This window comes from Halichoerus grypus, chromosome 11 (assembly GCF_964656455.1).
Source record: "Halichoerus grypus chromosome 11, mHalGry1.hap1.1, whole genome shotgun sequence".
Classification (NCBI taxonomy): domain Eukaryota; kingdom Metazoa; phylum Chordata; class Mammalia; order Carnivora; family Phocidae; genus Halichoerus; species Halichoerus grypus.
In genome coordinates, this window is record NC_135722.1 from 99,655,690 (window position 1) to 99,676,013 (window position 20,324).

The window sequence follows — 20,324 nt, forward strand, 5'->3', positions numbered from 1 at the left end:
GGCAGACGCTTAACAACTGAGCCACCCAGGCGCCCTATTATTGTTATTTTTAAAGATTTTTATTTATTTATTTGAGAGAGAGAGAGCACAGAGGCAGAGGGAGAAGCAGGCTCCCCACTGAGCAGAGAGCCCGACGTGGGGCGCAAACTGAGGACCCTGGGATCATGACCTGAGCCGAAGGCAGACACTCACCCGACTGAGCCACCCAGGAGCCCCTGACCTAGCCTTCTAATAAAGAACTTGCACAGGATTTGCTAAAAGGTATGGCAAGCAGGGTGTCACATTTCATATCACATCCATATCCACACCACCCCTGTGGAAAAATCTTATTTCATTTAGTGACTTCTGGGACTGAAAGGTATTCATTAATTCAACAAATGTTCAGTAAGTAAAGTGAGCGCGTACTATGTGCTGGGTTCTGTTGTAGGCGCCAAGGACAGCGCAAGTCCCCACGGCAGTTGGAAGCTAGGCCTGCTGGAGGCTCCTGGAGGGCACACTCAGGTCTCAGCCCAGGAGAGTCAGGGGCCCCCTCCGCTTTCATCCCCCGGATTCTCCCAGGCAAGGAGTTTGTTGGCTTGTCACAGGTCACTCTTGCAGGTGCGCATGTGGGTGCGTGCACGCGGGTGGGGTGCTAGGAAAGTGCACGTGGGTGGTATCCTTCCCCCAGGACCACTAGATTTAGCCAGCTGCCTGCAGGCCATCACACAGCCCGGCCTCTCCCCGAAGGGCCCACCTGGCGCTAATTGTGTGTTGTTCTGCTGCAGATGCAGCTTCTGCACCGAAGTCCTCTCTGCCCAGATGTTGTCATCGGCCAGCCCCATCAGGCAGGGCTGGCCTGGGGTCTGGCGCTCGCCTGTCAGTCCTGACATCTTCAGTGGATAATGGAACGCAAGGATGTGAGAGGCAGAGCAGGTGCATGCTAATGAGGAGATCAATTTTAATTATGATTTTAATTAAACACCCGATCCAGTAGGAAATATGACAAGAAGTAGGCTGGGGCTGTGCAACCTGGGAGGAGGGAGGGGTACAGGGGAGGGAAGGCGCCTCCAGGCCTCCTCAGGATTTAAAAGAAGTAAAGGGCAGCACCGTTGGGAGATACAGAAAAACCTGTGCAACCTGAAATTGGCACGGAGAAAGCCTTGTCCTCTAAAGAGCGCTCAGACATCGGGACTCCCGAAAGAGGACATCTTAGCCATGAGGAGGCTTCGGAGGTCAACAGGCCCTACCCCTCCATTCACATGGGGAAACTGAGACCTGGGAGGGTGTGCCTTCCTTTCCTCTGCCCCCATGATACATTGTCCGTGCCTCCAGCCAAGTACTTACCACACTACACAACCGTTAACTCTTCACAGCCTCCCTATCAAGTATTTATACCGTCAGAGAGCTGTTTGTGCAATGCCAGCCCTTCAAGAGCAAGGCCACCTCTGCAGAGCTGTGTTTGCATGGCTAGCAAGTAGACATCAAAGGGGATCGCCGATGCTCAGGTGATGGTGCCTCCTCTAACTGCAAAGGAATTGCATATAATAAAGGATCCTCCCCAAACTCCGCATCGCACTCCACCTGTGCTCGGAACAATGCCTAGCACGTAGTGGGCATGCAGGAAATGTGTGTACAATGCCTAATCACAAAAAGTCCATAAAATTTCATGAGAAGTCAGGAGCAACACCCAGCTAGGCAGTGGTTCTTGATCAGGCTATCAGCCTTTTCAACACTGCCCTGATGGAGAGAGCAATGCACGTGTGCTCTGTGTGCGTGTGCATGTGTGCACACGTGTGTGCATGTGTGTGTGCGCGTGTGCTGTGTATGTGTGAGTCTGCGGGCCTCTTGATAATAGACAGATTATAGAGTAACACAACGGCAGAATGGTAAACCACCTTAGTGATGAGCACTGTCCAACAGAAGTCTTGCAATGATGGAGATGTTCCATATCCACACTATCTGACACAGTAGCCACTAGCCACGTGTGAATCTTTAATTTAATTTAATTTCAGCTAATTTAAATTCAAATAGCCACATGGCATGAATGGCTACCATATATCAATGTAGATCATCTAATGAAATTCTCTCTTTGCTCAGCGCAGGAAACTGAGGCCCAGAGAAGCAGCCTTTGGACGTCACCCAAGCTCAGATGTTGGCCTTCATAGGCAGCTCATTAAGACTCAATCCTATTATGGCTTTTCTGGTACATAAACAGTGCCTGTAAGCAGCTTCCATTTGCAGAAATGTTAACAGAGTCCCTATACACTGCCCAAAGACGAAGGCCAAAGATTCTCCCCAGTTCCCTGGATAAGGTTGAGTCAGGAAGACCTGGAGGCCTGGGCCAAGACCTCGGGTAATAACCCAACTACTGCTTCTGCCTATCCCGCCACCACCACCAATGCCCCAGCATGCAGGGCCCATCTGGTTCTTCCCACCTAGGTAATGTGAGGTCTTCCCAGCCTCTTTGCCTGCAGCTAACGTCTTGTCACTGGCGTGAACAGAGAAGCGGAGATTAAAGATGGTGGCAGAAGTTAATTGGGATTAGACGCGCATGTTCCATGGTTAACAGAATCACAGATGCTCCAGAGCCGCTTCTGAAGCCAGATCATTTTCTAAATACCCTCCCTCTTTCCTCCCTGTGTCCTCCCCACCCTACCACCCCCTGCGCTCCACCACCCCCAGGTGCTCCGGACAGTATCGATTGGGCTGTTTCTTCTTCTTGCACATTATGACTCCATATCAGTTAAACCTTTTCCATAATGAATAAGGTCATTTGTGGGAGGAACAGAGAAAACAGGCACTCCTGGCCTCCCTCTGACACACCCATCTCCCCTCCTATCTCCTCTGCCGTCTGCTTTGTTCTTCGGGCCCCTGATGGAGGAGGCGAGGTCAGGATACCCACAAATCACCCCTTATTGTCACAACACAAAGAATGCCCATTGTCAAAACACATTTCAGGCTCACAGATGGGCAAGGATAGAGAATCAGGGAAAAGCATGGGCTACGAATCCCCAGAGACTTCCCCCAACTGACCCCAAGGCCCCTCACTGTTGGGGCAATTGAATTCCAAGCTTCAGAGGAGCTCAGATTCTCAGACTCAGGGAGCTAGTTCACCAGGAGCACCCTCTCGGGAAAAACGAGTTCAGAATTCTCAGCTCCTCTCAAGTATGTGAGGGATCCTGAAGGACAGAAACGTAAGCAATTTCCATCTGTGATTCAAACGCACTTTTCCTCCTCGTCCCCAATCTGAGTGCTTCCCCATCAGCCACACCCAGTGACGGTCCCCACTGTCCCCAGAGCTGCCTCTAGTCCATGCATTCGGGACCCTCCAAGGAGGACCAAGATAGCTTCACTGTGGACACGGCAGCAGGCTGCCTGGGAGGCAGGGACCCTGCCTGTCCACGGCCCGTTAGCTGAAACAGACAAAAATGGAAGAGACAGCCTGCTGACCTGCCGGGGCGCTGGAGGGGCGAGGAGCATGCGGGGCAGGAAGGCGGTCTCGTGGTGAGGCCGGCTGTGAAGCCGTCAGCGGGGGAATGGGCCAGGGAGAGACAGGGCCGGTAACCTTGCTGAGCTGGCCCTTCGCACTCAAAGTGGGGTCTCAGTTGGAGAAAGAAATTCTCTTTGAAAGAACTGACAGGGTGGCTTGGCAATGCCCAATCAGCAATTCCTTCGGCCCTTTCTTAAGGAACTCCTTCCAGACGGCAAGCGGTCTGGCCCCACCCTGCCACCAGAGCCCATACCCTGCACCTTCTTCAGTCATTTCAGCAAAGTCCTTGAGCCCCTACTCCGGGCCTTCTTCCTCTTTCTCCTCGCCGCCGAGGGCCTCTGCCCTTGCTAGAACGATGCCTATTTCTCTTTTACCAGGACCCCACCTCTGGAGAACAATGGCTCTGGGTCGTGAAGGAGGAGGGGGAGGGAGGCAATGGCTGGGGGAGAAATTTAAGCAAAGGAGAGGGTGATGGACATTATATCTCTCAGTTGGTGTTCAGCCTCTTGCCTGACTTGGTTTTGTCCCCAGCATTAGCCTGTCTCCTATAGTGCAGCTGCCACTGGGTGACCTTGAGGGTCTCTGAAGGTGAGATCTGAGCTACAGAAGAGCTGCATAGCTCCCCCCAGCTCACTTGCATCCACTTATTCAACTGGAGATGACTCTGGGCCCCAGACAAGCTCTAGGTGGGCATGCTGGCTACATATTTCCAGGGCACCGCATTCAAAGCTGAACAAACCCAAGACACTCGGTGTTATTTTCAACTGCACGCCCACACAGCGCTCCTAGGGAGCATCTCAGATGGGAAACCAGCGGAGAGGACAAGATCTCAGCCTGACAGCTGAGGGGACCCGCATCCAGCTGCTGACTCTGCACAAACACGTTCCTTCTCTGCCTCGATCTGCCTGCCTGTTCCCATTCTTTGCCGGCAGTTAGCAAGCCTTGACCAAAATACTAAGACGTATTAGCACTGATCTCCTCTCCCATCACCCCAGGCCTTTCTGCCCAAGGTCGGCTCGGATCCTGCAGAAAAGAATCCTCTCCTGGCCCACTCCTCTGGGGTGGGGGAGGTCTAGATGGAGTCGCTCTTCTCTCAAATTGAAGATGTTGCAATCCAGGCTTGGAGCTTAAGGAAAATGCTGCCATTTAGAGAACAAATCCAGGTGAAGCCTTGGCAGCCTCACCTTTGAGCTTTTCTCACACCTACTGACTACAGCAAATCCACCAATCAGTATTTAGTGAACATCTATTACGGAAGAACCATCACAGAATACTCGCGGATGTGTGAGACAAGATTCCTGCCCTCCATACTTTTTTGAGGAGACACATCCAGGGCACGGCAGTGGCTACTCGGGTGTGAACTGAGTAACCCCAGGGCACGAGTTCATGGGAGGCACAGCACATGGCTCTGGGCGTGATGCCCAGGACCGCGTTACTCACAATTGGAGGAGGTTTATGCCAGGCACTATAAAAATGGCGGGGTGGGGGGATGAAGGGATGGAAAGGCTTCACCAAAGTCATAGGGCTTAAGTTTAGCTTAGAGGGATTTGGGCTTAGTTGAGAGGAGATGGGTGCAGATGACATCCCAGGTGGGTAATATCCCATGAGGTGGGAGGTCTGGTCAGAAAGGTCCAGAAAATGCACAGAATCCTTTGGCAGGGAAGGAGAGCCTGTGTGGAGTGACAATGGGAAACCTGTTTGAAAATGTAAGCTGAAAACCAAACACCACTGAAGAGCCCAGGCTGAACACTGTCCTGTCAGAGAACCATGTTCTAGCTCTTCCTACAGGAGAGAAGGATCTCGGGTTTGAGTTAATGGATAAGGTTCAGACCCAGATTTGTGGCAAAGCACCTCCAAGTGGTGCCCACCCTCCATGGGCAGCAGAGCTCCCGTTCTGTCTCCCTCCTGAGGACCACTCCCCACTTCTCATTCGGAGCCTTACCCCTACCACATAAGCAAGGCAGGGGCAAGTGTTCCCATTCAGTGCACTTCCAGGGTTTACAGAAGAGCCTGGCGCCTCTTCCTGCCTCCAAACCTCACCCCTTCCCTGCACCTACGCACATCTTCTCCTCCCACCTCCCATCCCAGGGAGGGAGAGGCCAGTCCTCCTACCGGTGTTGCTGGTCCCTCTACCGCAAGACAACTTCAAGGGCTCATTGCATTGACTCTGCCCTCTCACTCTCAAATTTTCAACTTCCCCTCTCTGCTCGGACTTGCCCGTCATTCCACTATGCTCTAGAATCCTCCATCTTAAAATTAAAATCTTCATAGGCCCCACACCCACCTCTACCCCCCATCTCTCCATTTAGTCTCTTCCCAACCAAACTGCCCCCAAAGGCTTGTACACAGATGCTTTTCCCATTTTCTTACGTCAGTCCACTCCACTGCACCTGCCACGGCCCACATGCCCTACACATCACTGCTTTTGCTAAGGCCACCAATGACCTCCGGGTCACTAAATCTCATGCACACTCTCTGGTGTCTCCATCCTCTTGACTCTTCTCCATAACGTCTACCAGTTAACCCCTCCCTCCTTCCAAAAGCATTCTCCCTTTGCTTTGTGTGATGTCACATTCTCCTGGGCCTGGTCCACATTTTCCCTAACTCTCTTGCTGTGTTTTTTGCAGTCTCCTCCTTCCCGAATGACCATTATTGACTCCTTATTATTTATCCAGTTCTAAGTGCTTTATATTTTTAACTATTTTCATTCTCAAAACAGTCCTACGATACAGATGCTATTTTTCCCATTTGCTAGATGAGAACACAAAGACACATGGAGCAACTTTCCCCTAGCTTACTGAGCTAGAAATCTGAGTGAAAGACAAGAGTGAAACAGACATTTTGGGTCGTGATCTATGCTGCTAATCACTACATTATCCTGTCTCTTTACCTGACTGTATTAATAAGGATAGGAGAGACTAAGCTGCAATAATAAACAAACTCAAGATCTCAGCAGCTTAATATAACAAGCTATTATTTCCATCTTGTGCTCTGTATCCAAGACATCTCTGAAGGGAAGGGGTTCCACACAGTCACTCAGGGACCCAGGCCATAAAGGCCCCACCATCTTGTAGCCGCAGGAAGGAAAGGGAAAGACAGAAAAATCAGACATGGGCATTCCCTTGCCATTTCCACAGATGGAATATTATGGCCCCTCTTAACCACATGGGGGGAGGGAAATACTGGGGAGCGAATGGCATGTTTGCTGGGATAGCTTGTACAGGCAAGAATGAACCTTAAATGTTGGAGCTTGTCCAGATGTCATTCCCATGGCTTTAGTGACTTCCCAAATGTATCTCTTCCTCCCAGACCTTGGCCTCATTGCTGAGCGCCAATCTTGTCTGTGTAACTGCTTCCTTGATATCTTTCAAAAGGTTATCAACAGCTTCCGAAATTTAACATATTCAAAACAAAACCCTTGAAGTTCTCCCTCATCACAACCTCTCCCCTTCCCCAATCTGTCTCATTTCAACCAGTTCTACCTCCATCCATTTAGCCACTTCTGCCAGAAATCTGGGGATTACTCCTGCCCCCTCCATCTACTTCCAAATATTCAACTTGTCACCACGTCTAAATGAGTCTATCTTCAAAATAGTGTCAGACCTGCCCAGCTATCACTAGCCCTGTCACTCTTAGCCTTGTCACAAAGACACCATCCTCTCTTGCCTAGATTACTGCCACAGCCTCCTTCCTGTTCTCCAGACTGCCTCTCTTATCGCCTTCTAGAACATTCTCCAAGGTGCAAATCAGATCATGCCACTCTTTTTCCCACTCAGTGGTTGTCCACCTTGCTCAGGGTTGTGTCCGAGGTCCTGAAAGGGGCCACAAAAATGCCCACCACAACCTAGCCCCTGCCCACCTCTCTAGCAATACCTGTGCCATTCTTCCCCTCATGCACCATGTTCCAGCCACACATGTCTTCTCTGAGGTCCTTGGCTGTGCTTGCTCTTACCAGTTTCAGGCTTTCAAACATGCCGTTCCCTCTCCCTGAAATGCTCATTTCATACTCTTCACCCCACAAAGTCCTTCTTATGCATGGCTCTCTGCCTCAATGTCACCTCCCAAGAGACCGTTCATGAAACCCCCAATAGAAACGAGACCCTCTTGTGTATTGTCTCATCACACCCTACTCTTCTGTTTTACAGCACTTACAACAATTTATAATTATATATCTATTTGTGACTTTTTGTTGAATATCTGACTCCCACAGAACCATAAGCTCCATGACAACTATGGTAGAGTATTTGCTTGCTCATCATTGTGTCTCCCACCCACAGTATCTGCTGTATGATAAGTTACCAGTCAATAATTGTTAAATCCAATGAAGAGATAACCTCTTGGCCCATATGCCTTCAATGATGAGCAGCTTCAGCCTGCAAAAGAATTGGCTTACCATGCCCCCAACCCCTTGCTCCCTGCCAATGTGGTTATGACCAAGTGACAATGACCTTTTGTTTCCAAGTTTGTTCTACAGAGAACATACAATCATGGCAGCCTCGAATAGACTGGCTGTGCCTTCTCCTGAGAGCACTTGGGTAGCATTTCCTAAGGCTGAACTACTCTGGATCCCAGACAGACTCAGCAGAGTTGAGATCTCCTTATTTATTCTTTAAAATGGATTAATCAACAACTGAACTCGGGAGTCCAGTGTACAGGGCCTTCCTCAGGCCGACCCATTCCGCTTTCCGACTCCACGGCTACTAAAACCAGGTGCCACAAATGTAGTGGCTTTAAAGCAACACAAATTTATTATCTCATTGTCTGGAGTTCGGAAGTCCAAAAGGAGTCTCTCTGCGCTAAAATCAAGACGGTGGTAGAGCTGCATTGCTTGCTGGAAGCTTTAGGGGAGAATCTATTTCCTAGCCTTCTCCAGCTACTAGAGACCACTTGCACCGTTTGGCCCATGGCTCCATTTCTTCATCCTCACAGCCAGCGACACATCAGTGGAGTCCTTCTCTCATGCCTTCTCTCTAGTTCTTTCTCTTCTGCCTCCCCTTTCCACCTATAAGGACCTTATGATTTCACCGGGCCCATCTAGACAAACCAACGTCATCTCTCATCTCAAGGTCAACTGATCAGCAACCTTAATTCCACATGCAACCCTTTGGCTGTATAACCTAGCATATCCACAGGTGCCAGGGATTGGGATGTGGCTGGTCTTGGAGGACCCTAATTCTGCCTACCACCAAGCTCACTCCTTCCACCTCTCACCCCAAACTTCATGTTTTAACCACAAGGATGGTGAGACTTAGAGCCATTGTTCTAAAGAGCCAGGGTTATAGGAATGGGGATCTATAGGAAACCACAAGTTACCTCTGGAAGATTTCCCAACACGCTCTGCCTCTGTTACCTCCTCACACAGCAGATCTCTAACTCCCCAGCACTCCCAATTTTCTCACTTGAAAACGAGGAGAAGGATGCCTGCCTCTCTGGGCATTGCGAGGATTAAACGAGCTACATGTGGACAGTGTGTAGGAAGTCAGGATGATGCATGAGAAAGAGCACACGCTCTGACTTCAGAAGTCTGGGTTCAGTTTTGATTCCCAACACTTACAGACCTGTGTGGTCCCAGCAGAGTAGTTAATCTCCACAAATTCCCTCAAAATCTACATTTCCTCAGCTGTAAAGTGGGGGTATCAATAATACCTATCATAGGGTTGCTGTAAGGATTAAATGAGATAAATTATGCAAAGTGTTTTGGCATACAGTAATTGCTCCATAAGATTAGGTATTATGATTATTATACTAGAATCCCTAATAAATGTAGCTGTTCTTTGTTGTGATGCTTTAGCTCATTTTTTTTTTTTTTATCTGACAAACTCCAAAATCTCAGCTTTAGTATTACGCCTTCAGAAAAGCCTTCCCCTTCCCTCCCAGCCAGAGGGGGTTAGCTCTTTCTCCCGCTGTGCCTTCCCATAACACCCAGCCCAAGCTTCTATTACCGTGGATTGAATTCAGTGTCTGTGCCTGCCCCTCTCCCCCCACCAACAACAGCATACACATGGGACGCCGTGAGCTACCTGAGGGCAGGTTCCGTGTCCTGTTCATCTAGGTACGCTCACATCTGTGGACAACCGTAGAGATCTAAGCTCATCCTTAGAAACGGCTATCACATAGAATAGTTGTTAATGTATTTGTCGCAACACACATCATGTCCCCCTATTCTCAGTCTGCACTCGGGGTGGTGAGGTATGCACTTTGTTCCCGGGAGCAGCATTCCCTGGAGTTTGAGCAGAACTGGCTCCCCGAGAGAGCTGCAGCCAGAGAGCAAGGTTCCCGCCCGCCCAGTGCCCCTCGCGGCCACCGCCCCGGCCGCCGCGTCCCTCGGCTCACCGCTCCCACCTGCAGCCGCGGGGTTCTCCAGCCCTTCTACAGCAACTGTGTTGTAGGCCCTGAAGAAAAAGGCTGCCCCAAGCAGAACCGGGCTGAAAATCATATTTTCACGGGATGTCAAACCTCCTCTCCTACCTTAAATGAAAGGTATTATTTCTGAGAGGAGAATGTCACACTCCACCACCGAGATTCTGCTTCCTCGGCAGAAACCCCCGCAACGTCTCTGCGTGGCTGGCCGCTCTCCTGCCACCCAAGGCCGCGGCTGGGAGATTCAGCAGGCCCGACGCAGATCACAAGAGCACGGGCTCCCCTGGGACTCAAACAAGGGAGAGCAAACTCAAGGAGCATGGCCTTTGTGGGGACGGGGGGAGGCAGAGGAGACCCGGTTCCCCCACCCCACACACAGACACCAGTCCTGGACCCACTGCAGGCCTTTCTCTCTCCTTGGGAAATGCACCCATCACTTTGCCAAATAAGTAAATTATCCCCCAGCTCAGCCACCTCTGGGCCCTTCCTGTAATAGATGATAACCCTTCGGCTTCATCGTTGGTGTATATAAAAATATACCCTTCTTCGCTGCCAACAACCTATCAGTCCCTCATCTCTCAGCAATTCGGGCAAGACACTGAGACCTCTTTCTGATTCACCCATGCTGAACCTGCCCTGCAGATCAAAAGCTTCGTACGGGGCTCGGAGGGTGGGGAAGGTGTCAGGCCGTGAGTGGATTCACATACACGGGAAACCATCTATATTTTTTAATGAGTGAGAAGGCGCTCGGGAGAACAAGTCAGAAGCAGCTTTCTGTCCCTTGAGCTTGCGGTTCAGTCAACTTCTGTGTGTGTGGCCTGGGGGCTGATCGTACTCGAAGTCCCTGGGAGTCGCAGAAGCACCAGCTGCTTACCTAGCTGCCAGCTCTAAGTAGGGCCTCGTGGCCACGCGGATTTGGACCTTACTTATCCTCTCTGGCCACTCCCAGAGGCTCCTGCTTCCTGACCAGATGGCAGCCAGCTCTGAGCAACACCCGATGATCGAACCAGGTGTTGTGTGTCTTCTGGGTGCTCTGTGGCTGGACTCAGGGATTGGCCTGTTCCATCCTAGCGCCCTCGGTGTCAAGGACCCGGCTATTCGGGGTCCAGGAGGCCAGATGTTTTGCCAAGATGGATTCAGGTGCACAGGTGTGGTCTTCAAGCTCTCCTGGCAAGGCCCCCCTGTCCAGATGTCCCCCCTACCCCCCGCAAGCCCCTGAGCCGGCAAGGGGCACCAGCCCCTGGTGGATCGCTTTCCTAGGGGGCTCATCGCCTCTGGAAACTCCCCGCGCCTACAAGTGTCCTCCTTACCAAGGACTGTCCACTCAGAGATTCCGGCCTGCTCCTCCAGCGCACCTCACTCCACTGCGTGACCGGGGCTGTATGCAAACATTTGCTTTGATTTGTAAAATGATCCATATAATTAGGGAAAAGAGTTAAATAAAGGGACTGATTTCAGAGAGCAGGCTCTTAATGACACTAATACCTGACAAAAGGGGTCATTATGATGGGCTAATGGGCCTTGCCTGGCGTTCAGCTCTCTCAGGACACAATCCAACACACTCAATTATCTGCTAATCAGGGCCATTTTGTCAGAGGTTATTGCCCTGAAGTATCAATTATAGGAACATTATTAATACTTTATGGAGAAACCACTTGCATGAAAGTGTTAAACTCATGAGGAGCCGGTCACCCCCCTCTCCCAACTGGGACCCAGAATGTGCCGTCTCTTTTCGCCCCCGTTTAACTCCCCAACTGGGGTTTTCCATGACCCATTGGGTCTACTGGGAAGGAGCCAGGGCCATGATGATGTTCCCAATCCTGTCACCTGTGACCGAACTGGCAAGCCCAACTCTTAATGCCACCAGCTGGCAAGAGTGGCTTAGCCCACAGCCAAGGCATTACTGACTGGAGATGCGGGAGGGAAGCAGGGAGCCACAGGGTTTCAGGAACAAGCCTGCGTGTGTGTGTGCGCGCGCACGCGCACGCGCGCGCTCACGGGCGCCTGTGTTTCCCCGTCTCTGCCTCTCTTTTCTCCCTCTTCCTCCTCTCCCCCTCACTCTGTCTCCCTCCATCTCATCTCTCTTTCTCTCCCTTCCTTCCTCCTCCCCCTCCTTCTTTTCCTCTACATCTTTCTCTCTGTGTGTCTTTCTCTTTCTCTTCCTCCCTCCCTTCCTTGCCCCTTTCTTCTCCCCTCCCCTCCCCGTCTCTCCTCTCTCCCTTTTCTCTCTCTCTTCCTCTCTGGCTCTCTCCTATGTGATCCCTCCGAGGCAACGGGAAAGAGACAGACAAGAGACGTTCCTTCAGGACGCAGCCTTTTCTAGGCATCTCCCTAGAACCCACTCCCCCTCCATGCTGGCCACATGGATTTTTCACTTCTAAAGAGGCACCTTCCAACACAGAGACTGGAGGGACAACTCTTCAAAAAGGGTGTGAAGTAGAGGTCAAAATAGGAAAAGAGCTTTAGAGTCAGAGCAATGAGAATTCAAATCTCTGTCCCATCACTCCCTGGCCATGGGGTCTCAGGCAAGTCACTTACCCTCCCCCAGCTGTGGTTTTCAAAGTTGGTACTGTGACTCAGAGTAGCAGCGGGGCCACTTGCTAGTCGTGCAAACTTGAGCAAGTTATTTCACCTCTCTGAACCTCGGTGTTTCATATGCGGGATAGAGATGGTCATATCCACATGCTAGAGCTACGGGAAAGGTTAAATATATAGGCACTAGTACAGTGCCTGACATAGTTCATCCATAGGGAGCATGATACCTACATCACAGTGGGGCCACGAGGTGGAAGTATCTGTTCCTAAATAATGAACACAATGCTCAATAGAAGTCGGTCCTGTCTGCCCCTCCAACCCTGAATAACTAGACAACTTCCAGGAAGAGAAGGGTCAACTGATTTTTATTTGAGCTAGAAAGGAGAGCAGTCAGGGACCCTTTGGAACTCCTTGCAGTGCTCTGGCATCATGGGGAGGTGCCAACGTGCACGGGAGAAGCTGCTTTTTGAGAATGTGTGGAACGCTCCTCTTCTATGGCCGAGATGGCCATAGACCTGCCCTTCACCATCAGGGCTACGCTTGTTTGGCCCCTCGCCATCAGGAAGGAGATTCAGTGCCTCATGGGAATCTCCTACCATGTGGCTTATAGGCAGAGTTTAGTCTCACAGGGAAAAGGAAGAAAGAAGGGACAGGGGAGTTTGCTCTGATACTCAATGGTCTCTCTCGTTCCTGCCAACCCTACTCTGTGGGTTAGAAAAGAACAATTGGAAACATGGTTGTGTTCATGCCTCCACCAGGAGTTGTTAAGGACTTACCGTGGGTTGGGCGGGGTGATCACTGTCTGAAACAGGGAGGCCAACTCCAGAACAAATCAACTCTACTAGAGTTTGATCTATGTCTTAGTATATCTATCTATCTATGTCTATATCATCTATCTATCTATCTATCTATCTATCTATCTATCTATCTATCTATGTTTATGTATGTATGTCTAGAGCTTCTAACTATGTATGTATCTATGTATGTCTAAAGCTTCCCGTAACGCCTGGTCAAGCTAAAGGACTGTGAGTTATTCCACCTGGGGAAGTGGAGCCCGAGAACAGGAATGCATAGAAACACTCAAGTGTTAAAATTGTCAAAAATTGGTGATCAACCCCCACTCCACTGAGTACAAACATCAAAGAAACAACTTTCGCTCATAACTATGAGGTTCTAGATTAAGAATGTTAACCTGGAAGTAGTCAAAAATGTAGAAACCAGCTCCTCAACCTCTCCCCTGGAGACCAGATAGTGGTCAAGGCATTATGGCTCACTGAGGGAGAATCCAATCCAGGAGAGCGAAATGGCCAACGCTCCATTCTATTACCACCAGATATGGCCGGAAAAGAGGACAGACACTGACAAGGCAAAGGCCTCCACCTCCCGCTTGGGACAGTCAGTGGTGAGGAGCGTTGGCTGAGGCACAGAAGGTGCTGAGAACCCAGGCTCCTGATCGTTGATAAATAAATAAACAGTGTGAAATCTGCTGTTTGGTGGGCCCGGGTAATTAGCATTTGCGGTAAGCAGTTACGGGGTTAAGTGCTACCAGGGGTTTGATCTGGGCTGACAATCTGAGCTACCGAGTGGGGTGGTTGCCTGGCAACAGCCCCTGTGGCAAATTAGGCAGCCAGTCAGCTTTGTCACCTTCTAGCCGGGGCTTTGTAGCACGGAAGATGGGGGTGGAAGAAGGATTAGGGGGCACAGAGGTGGGGAGCTGGACAGTGGGTCTCGGGATGGAAAAGGGGGCAGTCAGGTGCTCTGTGCACCCCCAGAACAGCCTGTGATGTCCGCTTCCTCATGCAGGAAGCAGGCGGGCGGCTCTGGGGGTGAGTCCAGGGGAGGTATCCCCGCTATGGCTCTGGTCTCCGCCGAAGACCCTCACACCGGCAGCCAGGGGAAGCAGGAATCCCCTTCCCTCGCCCAAGCCCTCTCTCAAATAAGGCATCTCAGGCTTTGGTGATGGGGGACAGTGGGGAGAGGAGGTGCCTTTGTGGTTTTGTTCTCAGATCCTGGAGGAACAGGGGCTCTTTCCACTGGCTCGTCTTAAGGAAGAGATCAGAGGGCACGAAAGCAAAGACCCCGCCAGGAAGAAGTCCTTCTCACCACCTTCCGTTCATACCTTCCCACACATCGCTCTGGACTCCCGAGAGAGAGAGAGAGAGAGAGAGAGAGAGAGCTGGAAAAAAAGATTGGAGGAAAGGCACAGAGCTTCATAACATTGTTGCTGCTGTCTTTGTAGAATTCACGGTCTAGCGAGCCAGCCCCTCGACTTTCCTCAGAATTCCCACCCTGCCTTTGCCTGGGGGTGGGGGGCAGGGGTAGAGAGTGATGTACTGAATTCAAACCACGGCACTGGCGATCAGAACACTCGGGGTCAACTCTACTTCTGTCGCTTGTAAGCCATGTGGCCTTTGGCTCATACCTGTGCTGAGACTCAGTTTTCTCATCTGCTTGCCTTATGGGCACCAAGGGAAGCAGTTACCAATGCTGTCCACCCTCCCACACGCATAAGGCATTCGTAATACAAAGGAGATGCCCATCCACCTGCTGTCTTGGACTGGCCTGAGCTCTCTGCTGTTTGGCCCCGAGCAGAGGAGAGAGGGGCCGCCATGTGGCCATGTGGCTGGGTCACTGGCTGGTAGCTCAGCCCTGAGAGGGAGCCTATTCTACTATGCTCTTCTAGGCTCGCTGGTTCAAATGCAGCCCTAGGCCAACAGTGACTGTAATCCCTCGGTTTGGAATTCAGCGAGTCTGGCTTTCAGAAGACGTTGTGCTTATCCACCCCACTCTGAGTTCTTACCAAACACCACTGTGCACACTTACATGGGAAACCGAGGCAGGCTGGAGGATCTGGCTCAGGTTCCCAGACATACATCTCCCCACACTCCCCTCCTTCTGGATTATCTGAAGACGCAGTCCAGCACCCAGAAAGGGCACAGGTCGTCTTCCCGTGGGCTTGGGAAATGAGCATCAGCAAGCCAAGCCCCAGCTGACACTGCAGGGCGTCCCACTTGCACCTTGCCCCCCCCGTCTTAAAATGTCAACAAGTCTCCCTTTCTACACCACAGCTAAGACACTTCCTCCCCATCCTTGAAGTCACACCATGTCTGCTTAGACAAAAAGAGAATATATCCAGCCACCAACCCCCGCAAGGCCCAGCCAGGCTGCAGTTGCTACTCACCAGCCCAGAATGCACCGAGGCCTCTGTGTGTGTTTGTGGGCGCCCTGCCTGAGTGGCCACGGGTTCCGTAGGTGGCCCGCCACACCCAAGGTGACAGAGAGTGTGACTGTGTGTGAGCCGCTCCCTCCATGGCTTCTCAAAGCCCTGTGTTGTGCCGTTATTTTCATGCTCTGGGTTATATTTAACTCAAGTCATAATATTTGGGGGGTTGGAAGCCTGCTGTTTCACCAAGAAAGGCATTTGAATATTCTCAGTTCCAGAGAATTCCAAGGGCTCTGGGAAGAGAGTGAGGCGGTTGCCCCAGATTTGTCTGACACATCGTGGTCACGTGGACCCCATTAGAGGATGACTGAGGCATGGAGCAGGCAGCCTAAAGGAATGTTGTAGAAATGATGAAGAGGAGCCAGTGAGTGATGTCAGCAGGAGGCTGATGCCTCTGGGGGTCCCAGGGCACTCGCCCCACACAACCCCACAGGGAGGGAAGCTCTAATTGGCAGTATCGCTTGCCTTGTCACCACCCTATCCCTTATAGCTGGTGTCAGTCTGAGGGGGAGGCAGAACTGGAGTCCCATTTGACGTGAGGAGAGGCACGATTCAGCTCATCCCCGGCGGAGGCTCTCCCTCCTGAAGCCTCTGATAAGAAAGCATCCAAAGGGAGTGCCGTCCTTATGCTGGGACGCAGTGCCCCCCCCACCCCGCCCAGAGAAGCCCCCGCAAACTGAACAGGGGGCAAAGTACAGGTTGTCCACAAAATGTGGAAAAGCGGATGCTGCTATTTTATTCCTTACAGTAAAAAGACATCCTTGAGGACATAGATAGATGCACCTGTTTCCGGATTGTATGGACGCTCTGTACACACTACTTTCCAATTCTGAGTCTCTGAGCACATTTTCTGAAAGTTCTTTCTTGGTGGCATGATACAGTAAATGTGCCGGGGAAACTCACACTTACTCTTTTGGAGCTACTTCCCTGAGCCACGAAGGGCAGTTTGGGCAGAATCCAAAACACACTGAGATGGGGTCCACGAGGAGGCAGAGAGCGAGGACAGGCGGGGTGGCCACGTGTTTTTTATTACGGTGTCTAGACACAGGCAGGTCTGAAACCTCCAGGAGAGGAGAAGGAGACGTGTGGCTCCCGGGGCACCAAACGCTCTCCCATCTGAGCAGACTCGGATCCCCTCCGCGACCAGAGCAGTTGGCAGGAGACCTACAGAGCACCCCCGAGAACAGGTCCTACTGACGCCTCGAAGGGTCTTGCCGGGGGGGAGGGGTCCAGGAGCCGGCCACTCAGGGAGCAGGAATGAAGGGGATCTGGGCCATCGGGGGCACTGTCTCAGCTCCAGCCTGAGCTAAGCACTAAAACCAGCATTTGCTTCACATTCGTGGGAACTGACATATGGTGTAATTTTTTCTAAAATCTTCCAAGTTCCCTAGGCAGCTTTGACGTGAATATTAATACTAACATAATTTCATGATGATTAGAGAACACAATTAGGGGCTATTAATAATGACACAAATAATGACATTTAAGGCCTCATTTTAATTTGAGTAATATTCTGTCTGGTGGTATTTAAACAGCTCTGTCTAGCACAATTAGTATAGTGCTAGGGCGTAGCCACTGCTCCCAGAATCCACCAGTCCCACCTCACAACCCACCTCCAGAGCAAGGGAGATGGGTGGGGGACCCTGCCCCAAACCCAAGATGCACACAAAGGGAGCCTCCTGCAGGGGCGGGGTCCTTGGACAAAGAGCCTAGGGAACGGGTTGCAAGATGAGTCCAAACTCGGAAAGCTCCCTTCTGCCTGCACAGGAGTCTGTCAGTTGCTTCCATCTGGAGCTACTTGACTTGCAGAGTGTGGTGGCTTCCCATTTGGTCCCACAAGCCCCTCCAACCCCTCTTCTTCGGCCACATTTTCCTTCTTCTGTCTCAGCAGATATGCTTTCTGTTGTAATTATCTGTGTGCTTTTCCACCTCCCCATCAGACTGCTCACTTATGGAGGGCCTGGGCTGCGTCTTATTTGCCTTTAAACCTTCAGCTCCCAGGCACATAGTAGAGTCTCCGTGTTTGTTGAATGACTGAATGACCAAATGACTGAGAGTTCTGCCTTCCATCCATTGGGCACATGTTTGAAGCTGAAATCCTGTTACGAAGTGACACCTACTGAGCCTCACACTGCACCTGTTGGATGTTTCTAACCAATAGCAAACATCTGGGAGATGACTGGACTGGTTTGGGGGTGCACAGAGAGGAAATGTCCAGGAAATACAAAACTTCAGTTGGTAAAGCGGGTAGAACCATCAGGACTTTAAATAACCCAAAGTCCTTGACCTGTGCATTAACCACCTGGGGGAAACACAGCCTAACTTCATGATCTATTTTGGAAGTTGTAGACTAAATTCTGAATGGAGAGATTTGGTAGATAAGACTGGACTTGAAGCTGGGTTTTCTACCAATTCAGGTTTCTATAGCAGAAGGGAGGAACCAAACGGTCAACTTCCTGATAAGGGAGGATCTTAAATAAATAAATAGGAAGAGGAGAGTGGAGGAGAAAGGAGGAAAAAAAGAGAGGAAGAGGAGGGAGGAAGAAGAGGGAGGAGGAGGAGGGAGGATGAAAAGGGAGGAGGAGGAAGAAAGGTAAGAAATTAGTTGAGTGTTTATCCTGTGCTGGGCACTTCGGACACTTAACACCCAGTATCTTCTTTGATCCTTGTAGAAATCTCATGAGAGTTATATTAGTATTATTTTCATTTCACAGATGGTGAAACTGAAGTTGAAATGATCGTGCCAGGTCACACAGTAGTATGTGGCTGATCCAGGCTTCCAATCCACAGCTGTCGGACTCCAGACCCCAGACCATAACCACCCGTGGTACTAGACAAGTGACCGGGGAGGATGAGAACATGTGGGATGCTTACCAGAGGAGAGAAGTGGACATGGAGGGGAGGCAGCCTCTTGATGTCCCTTCCACTGATGATCCCGGGAGGTCTGCAGGGCAGAAATGGAAATCCACTAGTCAGGACTGGAATAGGCAGCCCCAGAGCTGATGAGGGGAGTCTGGCCCCCCACCCCCACCCCAACCCCGAATCAGTGGCACAGGACATGTCTGAGGACAGGGTTGTCAGGCAGCTGGCTCCAGCACAGGCCGATGAGCTCTGGCCAAGGCCAGCATGGCTGCGGAGGCCGGGGCAGGGTCTGCAAATAGCAGCGGAAGTTAAGTGGAACCTTTCTGGGTAATTGACTCTGCCTGTCCACAAGACCCCCTGCCAAGCCCAGGCAGGCCCGCCTGACACACGGCCACCTGTCTGGAGTCGGCTCTGCAGAGGCAGAGGCCCTGGCTGACAGCAGGCTGGTAATGTTGCTGCAAGACTCCCGCTTCCACATGCAAGCTTCGTTTTGTCTGAGTGCCAGATGCATAAGGCAGGGAAGCATTCGGATCCACGGCAACGGTGGTGATGGCCGGCAGGCAGTGGGTAGGCAGGGTGGGATCCGACGGAGGCTGGGGGGCTAGTGGGGGGCTCCAGGCTGAACACCCCCTACTCGCCAGAGGCCATCTAGCCTCCCTCAGCACCCCTTCCCGGCAGTGAGCTGGCACCTGCCACCCCTCACTATGCCACATGCACGCCATCAGACATGCACGCCATCAGACATGCACGCCATCAGACATGGACACCATCAGACACTCACGCCATCAGACATGCACACCATCAGACACTCACACCATCAGACATGCACACCATCAGACACTCACGCCATCAGACAGGTGCTCCACCAGAGAGGTGCGCCATCAGACGGTGCACCATCAGACATGCACACCATCAGACATGCAGGCCATCAGACATGCACAAGGGCGGGGAGTACAGGGCATCGAGTATCGCATCCAGCGATTCTTGCAGCAGCACAAAGTGAAACCCCTGAAAGCCACAAAGCTGGTCACTCACCTATTTCCTCCTCCTAGGGCAGGATTGTATCCTACTGCTACCTACCACCATCCCCCAAATCCTTCCCTCTGCCTCCCAGCCACACACCCTGGGGATTCTGCCCACCCATCCCTCACAGCCAGCCACCCCGAGGTGTCAGAAGAAACTGGCCTGCTTTGACGGGGACCCGGGACCCCCTGTCCTGAGCCTTTGGGGCAGCAGCAGCAGAGGTCATGTGGGAGGCCCAGAGAGGGCTCAGAGGAGGCAGGAACCCAGGAGTCAAGGGCAGCATGAGGATGGGGATCCCCAGGACCTGGGGATGCAAAGAAGGGGAGCAACCACATGGAATGAAGCCAAGGGCAAGGCTAGACTGCCCTCCTAGGTCTCCTCTTCCTGCTCCTGGTTGCTCTCACTCCAGGTTAGCACAGGTGTAAGCCAAATTTCTCATCTTTCCCCACCGGCCGGCCACATCTCCAGTGCCCAGTCCTGTGCGGGCGCTCCTGAATGCACCCCCACCACCAGGAGGAAGCAGAGTAACACTGACCCTCCCCCGCCCTACCCTCCTGTTTCTCTCCCCTCTGCAGTTCCCTCCCGACCACTCTGGGGGGAAGCCCTTAGACCCTCTTGCCTGGCCCACTGCAATAGCCTCCTAGCTAAAATCCGCGCCCGCCAACTCTCCCCTCTGCAACCCTTCCTATACACACCATGATCAGAATCGCATTCCCAAAGGGTGAAAATCATATCCAACCTTCACGAAGAGTTCACTATGTGCCAGGCATTATCCGAAGCAGCTCACATATATCACTTATTTGATCCTTACAACAACGCCAAGAGGTAACAACTATTTATCATCCTCATTTT

The 20,324-nt window shown here is 51.6% G+C and overlaps 1 long non-coding RNA gene across 1 annotated transcript in view; it reads right to left on the reverse strand.

Annotated features, from left to right (window-relative positions):
- The window catches only part of LOC118540593 (uncharacterized), a 48,372-nt gene that overhangs the window by 19,962 nt on the left and 8,086 nt on the right, over window positions 1-20,324 (reverse strand). The window contains exon 2 of the long non-coding RNA XR_004919722.2: window positions 18,462-18,531. This is a non-coding gene — a long non-coding RNA (uncharacterized LOC118540593). The remainder of the gene's footprint in view (window positions 1-18,461; window positions 18,532-20,324) is intronic.